Raw genomic sequence first — 8,286 nt, 5'->3', positions numbered from 1 at the left:
CAGATAAAGGAGAGAGGAGGGAGAAAGACAGAAAGAAAAGCAAAAGAGAAAGAAAAAATAAAAGAAGAAATAATGAAAGAAGAATGAAAGAGAGAGAAAGAGAGAGAGAGAGAGTTTTGTGCTGTAATAGGATTCTGTCTACAGTATAATATGCCAGAGTGGACAGCTCCTGGTGCTGAACGTAGCGGATTACTGACGGCGGCGTTATTACAGTTTCATAAATCTCTTAACGTGTTCCCTGTATCTGAAACAGAGCGATGTCAGAGGGTGAGACACACACAGTCACAGCCACACAGTGAGGGAGAAGAGATTTGAAGATTTGGATTGATGAATAATATTACTTTATTCCATTTCAATCAACTGGAATAAAGAGTTTATTAGAAATTCACTCTGTTTTTAGGCCAAATGACAATAATAACAATGAATTTTCCAGGGAAATGTCTGAGAATGCTCCAGGACATCTGTCATTAAAGGGTATTATGACATTATGGAAAACAAATGTTTTGAGTTAGTGTGTACACTATAAAGACAGAAGTATTGAGACACCCCTCCTAACTGTTGAGTTCATGTGTTTCAGCCACAGGAGGATAAAATTAAGCGCACAGCTTTGTGGTCTTGATAGACAAACAGTGGCAGTAGAATGGGTCATACTGATGAGCTCAGTGACTGTAAACATGGCATTGTCACAAGATGCCACAAGTCAGTTTGTGGAATTTCTGCCCTGCTAGAGCTACCCTTGTCAACTGTAATTACTATTATTATGAAATGGAAGCATCTAAGACCAACAAGAGCTCAGCCACAAAGTGGTAGACCACGCAAACTGACAGAAAGGAGTAACCAAGTGCTTCCATATTGCCTCTGGAAGCAACGTCAGCAAAAGAGCTCAGAGGTTGAGCAGCTACACACAAGCCTACGATCAAAATGCGCAATGCCAAGCATCAGATGGAGTGGTGTCAAGCAAGCTGTCACTGGACTCAGTGGAAATGTATTCTGAGGAGGGATGAATTACGCTTCTCTATCTGTCAGTCTGATGGATGAGAATTTCAACCCAGATGTCTTTTATCTGAAAATTGTCTGTAATTTAAATAGAAAATTATTAGAATCCCAAACAAGCGAGATCACATTGACCTCATTCAGCCCCACCCATTCAAGGAAAGTGCTACTTCTGCATTTGTCTTTTAATTGAGAGAACAGGGGGTGTTTCTTAAAACCAAGACTGAGAAGAGCAGGCTTGTGTTATTGGTAAGAACATTGCTTACCGATGTGATTACTTAAACACAAATGTGCTGTTTTTTTATTGCTACAGAAAAGTTTGTTATTTCCCACAGGGTCTAGCACATATATAAGGGACAGCATTTGTATTTTTTCCTACTTGGTTGGACATCAACAAACAGGAATGAGTCCAAAAATAATCCAGAACCCTTTCACCATGTCTGAGGAAGAATGAAACAGAATAAATAGAAAGGAAAGTCCATCACTCTCTAAGCCCCCGCTCTATTAAACCAATCCACTTTGGAGTCTCATCTGAGCCCACATCCCTTAATCTGGTACACACACACACACACACACACACACACACACACACACACACACACACACACACACACAGACATTTACTTCTGTACAACATAAATCTGAGGGATGGAAAGAGAAGTAATACAACCCCAATTCCAATGAAGTTGGGATGTTGTGTAAAACATAAATAAAAACGGAATACGATGATTTGCAAATCCTTTTCAACCTATATTCAATTGAATACACTACAAAGACGACATATTTAATGTTCAAACGGATAAACTTTATTGTTTTTTGCAAATATTCACTCATTTTAAATTTGATGCCTGCAACATGTTCCAAAGAATTTGGGACAGGGGCAACAAAAGACTGGGAAAGTTGAGGAATGCTCAAAAAACACCTGTTTGGAACATTCCACAGGTGAACAGGTTAATTGGAAACAGGTGAGTGTCATGACTGGGTATAAAGGGAGCATCCCTGAAAGGCTCAGTCGTTCACAAGCAAGGACGGGCGAGGTTCACCACTTAGTGAACAACTGAGTGAGCAAATAGTCCAACAGTTTAAGAACAACGTTTCTCAACGTGCAACTGCAAGGAATTTAGGGATTTCATCATCTACAGTCCATAATATCATCAAAAGATTCAGAGAATCTGGAGAAATCTCTGCAAGTAAGCGGCAAGGCAGAAAACCAACATTGAACACCCGTGACCTTCGACCCCTCAGGCAGCACTGCATTAAAAACCGGCATCATTCTGTAACGGATATTCCCACATGGGCTCAGGAACACTTCGGAAAACCACTGTCAGTGAACTCAGTTCGTCGCTTCATCTACAAGTGCAAGTTAAAACTCTGCCATGCAAAGCGAAGCCACATATCAACACCACCCAGAAACCCCGCCGGCTTCTCTGGGCCCGAGCTCATCTGAGATGGACTGACGCAAAGTGGAAAAGTGTCCTGTGGTCTGACGCGTCCACATTTCACACTGTTTTGGGAAATCATGGATGTCATGTCCTCCGGGCCAAAGAGGAAAAGGACTGTCCGGATTGTTTTCAGCTTCAGTTTCAAGTTCAAAAGCCAGCATCTCTGATGGTGTGGGGGTGTGTTAGTGCCCATGGCAGGGGTAACTTGCCCATCTGTGAAGGCCCCATTAACGTTGAAAGATACATACAGGTTTTGGAGCAACATCTGCTGCCATCCAAGCAGCGTCTTTTTCAGGGACGTCCTGCTTATTTCAGCAAGACGATGCCAAGCCACATTCTGCACGTGTTACAACAGCGTGGCTTCATAGTAAAAGAGTGCGGGTACTAGACTGGCCTGCCTGCAGTCCAGACCGGTCTCCCATTGAAAATGTGTGGCGCATTATGAAGCACAAAATACGACAGCGGAGACCCCGGACTGCTGAACAGCTGAAGTTGTACATCAAGCAAGAATGGGAAAGAATTCCACCTACAAAGCTTCAACAATCAGTGTCCTCAGTTCCCAAACGCTTATTGAATGTTGTTAAAAGGAAAGGTGATGTAACACAGTGGGAAACACGCCCCTGTCCCAACTTCTTTGGAACGTGTTGCAGGCATCAAATTCAAAATGAGTGAATATTTGCAAAAAACAATAAAGTTTATCCGTTTGAACATTAAATATCTCGTCTTTGTAGTGTATTCAATTGAATATAGGTTGAAAAGGATTTGCAAATCATCGTATTCTGTTTTTATTTATGTTTTACAAAACGTCCCAACTTCATTGCAACTGGGATTGTAGTATGGAGACTATACTTCTCCAAACAGTTGCATTATTCAATACACCCACACCTATACATATTCACATATACATTCTCTATACATTATACATATATACATTTACACACATACATAAATTCACATGTGTAAACAGATGTGATTTTCTAGTGGACATCACTATATGGGCTCAGAAACACTTCTGAAAACCATTGTCTGTAAGAACAGTTCATCACTGCATCCACAAATGCAAGTTAAAACTCTAAAACGCAAAGAAGACGCCATATATGAACATGACACAGAAATGCTGCCACCTTCTCTGGGCCTGAGCTCATTTAAAATGGACTGAGGGAAAATAAAAAAGTGTCCTGTGGTCTGATGAATCAACATTTGAAATTCCTTTTGGCACTCACGGACACTGTCCTTCGAGCTAAAAACCACTCAGCTTGTTATCAGTGCACAGTTCAAAAGCCAGTATTCATGATGGTATAGGGGTACATTAGTGCACATGGCATAGGTAACGTGCACATCTGTGAAGGCACCATTAATGCTGAACAGTGTGAACATGTTTTGGCAACATATGCTGGATTGCAAGACAATATCAAAACACATTCTGCATGTATTACAACAGCATGGCTCCATGTTAAAAGACTGTAGGTGCTAAACAGGCCTGCCTGCAGTCCAGACCTGTCACCACTGAAAAGATTTGGTGTATATTAGAATGAAAAATACAACAAAGGAGACCTGAACTGATGAGCAGCTGAAACTACAGCAGCCAATCTCCTCAGTTCCTAAACACTTGCAGAGTGTTGTTAAAAGAAGAGGTGATGAAACACAGTGGTAAACATCCCAGCTTGTGTTCATCCAAACATTCCAACATCCCACATTCCAACCTGTGTTCATCCCAACATCCCAACATCCCACATCCCAATGTGTTGTTGGTAAATTCATAATGGACACATATTTTTCAAAAAACAATAAAATTTCTCAGTTTCAATATCTCAGTTTTCTCAATTTCTCAGTCCCCCCCCCCCAACCCCGAAGAATAAGCGATTTAGAAAATGCGTTTGTGCACTTATCTGTACACACATACACGGCCAGTGTATGTGCTTTTTCATGCAGTATCCCTATTCACCACCAGAGGGACAATATTATGCACCTTCAGGGCTAAGCTTCTAAAAGAAAACACTTTTTTCAAAGAAGGATTTCCTGCGTTCATACTGAAGGTGGTCATTGTTTACACTTATATCACACCACTTAAATCACCCAGACTTTTAAATCTTTATATTTTTTTTATTTTAAAGTGAAAGGCCTTCTGGAAAAGGCATTCCATACGATTTTGTGCAGTCAAAAGAGCATTTGTGAGTTCAGGCACTGATGATGGATGAGAAGGCCTGGCTCGCAATCAGCATGCCAGTTTGGAGCTCTGTAGCGTGTGATGCAACAGCTGCATTGTGGTTAGTCTGTTGTTGCTCCTAGACACTTCCATTTCACAGCTATTGCACTTAGAGTTGTCTGGGGCAGATCTAGCAGGGCAAACTGACTTGTGGCAGAGGTGGTATCCCATGACAGCGCCACATTTAAAAAGTCACTGAGCTCATCAGTACAAGCCATTCTACTGCCAGTTTCTGTGTATTGCATGGCTATGTGCTTGATTTTCTTCTCCTGTTTATAATTAGGAGGCCACATACTTTTGTCCATAGAGTGTATTTCGGATTTTAAAAATTAATGTCTCTAATCTTTCGTTTTTATATTTGTTTAATAGAGTTATATGTAATGGAATAGAATACTGTTTAAGGTATTTAAACTCTGCAAGTACTGTAACAACAATCTTATTTAATTGTTAAGTTTGGTAGGTTGTTAGTTGGAAATAAAATGGTGAAAATCTCAGTGGTATCTACAGATCCAGCCAAGCGAGCTCTCCCATTGGTTAGGACTTCAGAATCAGAACAGAATCACACTTTTTTGAGAAACACATCACTCTTGTGCCTTCTAGACTTTCGATATACATCACAGACTGTGAATACAAGTCAGTCTAAACAGGTTTCAGGTAGTTGTTAGGAATGAAAAACAGCTCTATGGCAAGACTCTTTAATAATAATAATAATAAATTACATTTATATAACACCTTTCACTAACCCAAGGTCGCTTCACATAGTAAAAAAAAAAACACTATACAGAGGAGGAGGAAGAAAAATGTGCATTAAACAGAAAAGTCTTTAAGTCAGATTTACAAGAAGAAAGAGAAGAGCCTCCCTGAGGGATTGAGGAAGAGAATTCCAGAGTTTGGGGGCCATGGCACTAAAGGACCTCCCTCCCAAGGTGGAAAGTCTGGTGTGTGGAACAGCAAGTAAATTATTGCTAGAAGACCTGAGAGAGCGAGAGGGAGTGTAAGAGGTCAGCAGTTCTCTGAGGTAGGGGGGAGCAAGATTATGCAAAGCTTTGAAAGTGAGAAGTAAGATTTTAAACTTTATACGGGACGGGACCGGCAGCCGGTGTAGCTGGGAGAGAACGGGGGTGATATGAGCTGAACGCTTAGTGTGGGTAAGAACTCTCAATGTCCTGTAGCTTTTGGATAGATTTTACAGAGAAACCAACAAAGAGGGAGTTACAATAGTCAATGCGAGACATAATGAAGGCATGAACCAGAGTTTAGGCATCTTTATCGGTCAGGAACGGTCAAGACGAGCAATGTTACGTAAATGAAAGAATGCAGTCTTGGTGAGGAACTTGATGTGCAGATCAAAATTGAGTGATGGGTCGAGTAAAACACCAAGATTTCTAACGACAGGTGCAGGCTTAACGAGCAGGCCATCAATGACTGACTGAAAAATTGGATGACTTTGATAGTAGAGGTTTAGGGCCAACCAGTAAGACTTCAGTTTTAGCAGTGTTTAGCATGAGAAAGTCATTATGCATCCAGAGCTTTAAATCAGAAATACAATCAATTACTGTACTGGGAGGGGTGTCTGAAGGTGTGTGTGTACTGAGATATAACTGAATATCATCAGCATAATAATGGAAGTTTAGGCCATGGCTACGAATGATCTGCCCAAGGGGTGAAATGTAAATTAAGAAAAGTAGGGGTCCAAGAACTGAGCCTTGCGGGACACCACATCTAACAGGAGAGGAGGAGGATTTATGTGGGCCTAATGTAATAAACTGGTGTCTGTCTGTAAGATAGGACCTGAACCACTGTAGGGCTGTGATGCCAATAGAAAAAAGACGAGAAATGAGAACATCATGATTAACAGTATCAAAAGCTGCACTTAAGTCGAGGAGCAGGAGAATATTGAGAGAACCACTATCAGCAGACCAGAGAAGATCATTAACAACTCGCAGAAGAGCGGTCTCAGTGCTGTGGTGAGTACGGAAACCAGACTGGAATGGCTCATAGAGGGCATTATCACTCAGAAACGTCTGGAGTTGGGAGGCAACCACTCTTTCCATTACTTTAGCTAAAAATGGAAGGTGTGAGATAGGTCTGTAATTAGAAAGAGAAGTCGGGTCCAATTCAGGTTTCTTAAGTATCGGAGTAACAGCAGCAGTTTTAAGGCAGTAGGAACAGAACCAGAAGAGAGACATTAATTTATCACTGTAGCAACTGGGGTGTTGATTACAGATGAACAGGCCTTGAGTAGAGGGGTGGGGGCAGGGTCAAGCTGACAGGAGGAAGCATTAGACTTAGTGATGAGCTCAGAGACAGAAAAGGAGTCAACAGTTTTACAGTGAGTCCTTTAAATAAGGACTCACTGTGAAGCTTACACAACCTCAAATGTGTGTCACGATTGGCTCCTCCCACACCTCAATGTGCTTTCCTGTTTAGATGTCCATGTGCTTCTTTGTTTGGGTTCCTTCCTAGTCCGGCCCCCCTTGTTTTCTGACTCCGCTCCTGATTGTTCCCACCTGTTTTCCACCTGTATCTTGTGAACCCTCGTTAGCCCTCTTGTATATAAACCCTGTGTTTTCCTTAGTCTAGTGCTGGTCTGTGTTTGTTTGTGCGGTTTGTTGGATGTACTGTTCGAAGTGTATGTATCGTTTGAAGAGTTTTGTTTATTTCTGGTCTGTTTGGAGTTCTGTGTTCATTTTATCATGTCTGTCCCTCCTGCTCTCTGTATTGGCCATTTGAACCTGGACTATCTTGACCCTGATTTTGGATTTGCCCATAATAAATCTCGCTGGTCTCCGTGCATGCGTCCGTCTCCTCATCGCTCCATGTCACAATGTGTCAATATCTGTTGCAAGCTTAAAATATAACATATAGGTTGCTTTTACATGTGTTCAAATGTCTGTTTACTCTAGAAAAGCCAAAAAGTTTTGTGTGCATCATTGTCAACTTAGTGCAAACATAGTATTAGAAACCCTATAGGGGATGCGTTATTGCAGCCGTGTTTAGTTATTTGTTTATTTAGATTTAAGGGCTGAACTGAAAGCCTAACTTTAATAGTTATGGTTCACTCATATTTATAAGGGCTATAAAATACAAGGTTGCAGTTCATGCTCAAGGCTGTGAGCTCAGAGATTTAAAGACCTAGCTGTTATAATGGATATGGATTACAATTGAAGAGAATGTATTAATGCTGTGAAGAGTGGCTGTAGCATTAGTACCATATCATAACACTGTCAGTGTCACAGATCTTACTGTGAATATACACACATCTCTTCCATCAGAAAGCCTTCTGTATTTCCACCCTGCCTCATGCTATGGGCTTATTTGTCCTGATGCGATGATGTCATCCTGACTTTAGTTATGCTCCAGTGCACCACTGCAGCCATGTCTCTATCCATGCTGTGAAGAGCAGAGCTTTCACCTCTGCTCTCCTCAACAGAAGACATACAAATTGGTAGGTATATGTGAACATACCTGTTAAAAATTTCCATAATTGATAAAAAATGATGGGGGTAGATGTGATTTAGAGTTTAGTCCAGCTTAAGCTGGGAGCCCTGATGCTGGGATTTGAGTGGTTAAGATAAGTGATGGGTCAGTGAAAAAATTATTTACACAGTATTTATTTTGGTTTAAATGAACAAGACAGACAGC

Source organism: Pygocentrus nattereri, chromosome 4 (assembly GCF_015220715.1).
Source record: "Pygocentrus nattereri isolate fPygNat1 chromosome 4, fPygNat1.pri, whole genome shotgun sequence".
Classification (NCBI taxonomy): Eukaryota; Metazoa; Chordata; class Actinopteri; order Characiformes; family Serrasalmidae; genus Pygocentrus; species Pygocentrus nattereri.
This window is presented reverse-complemented; position numbering follows the sequence as displayed.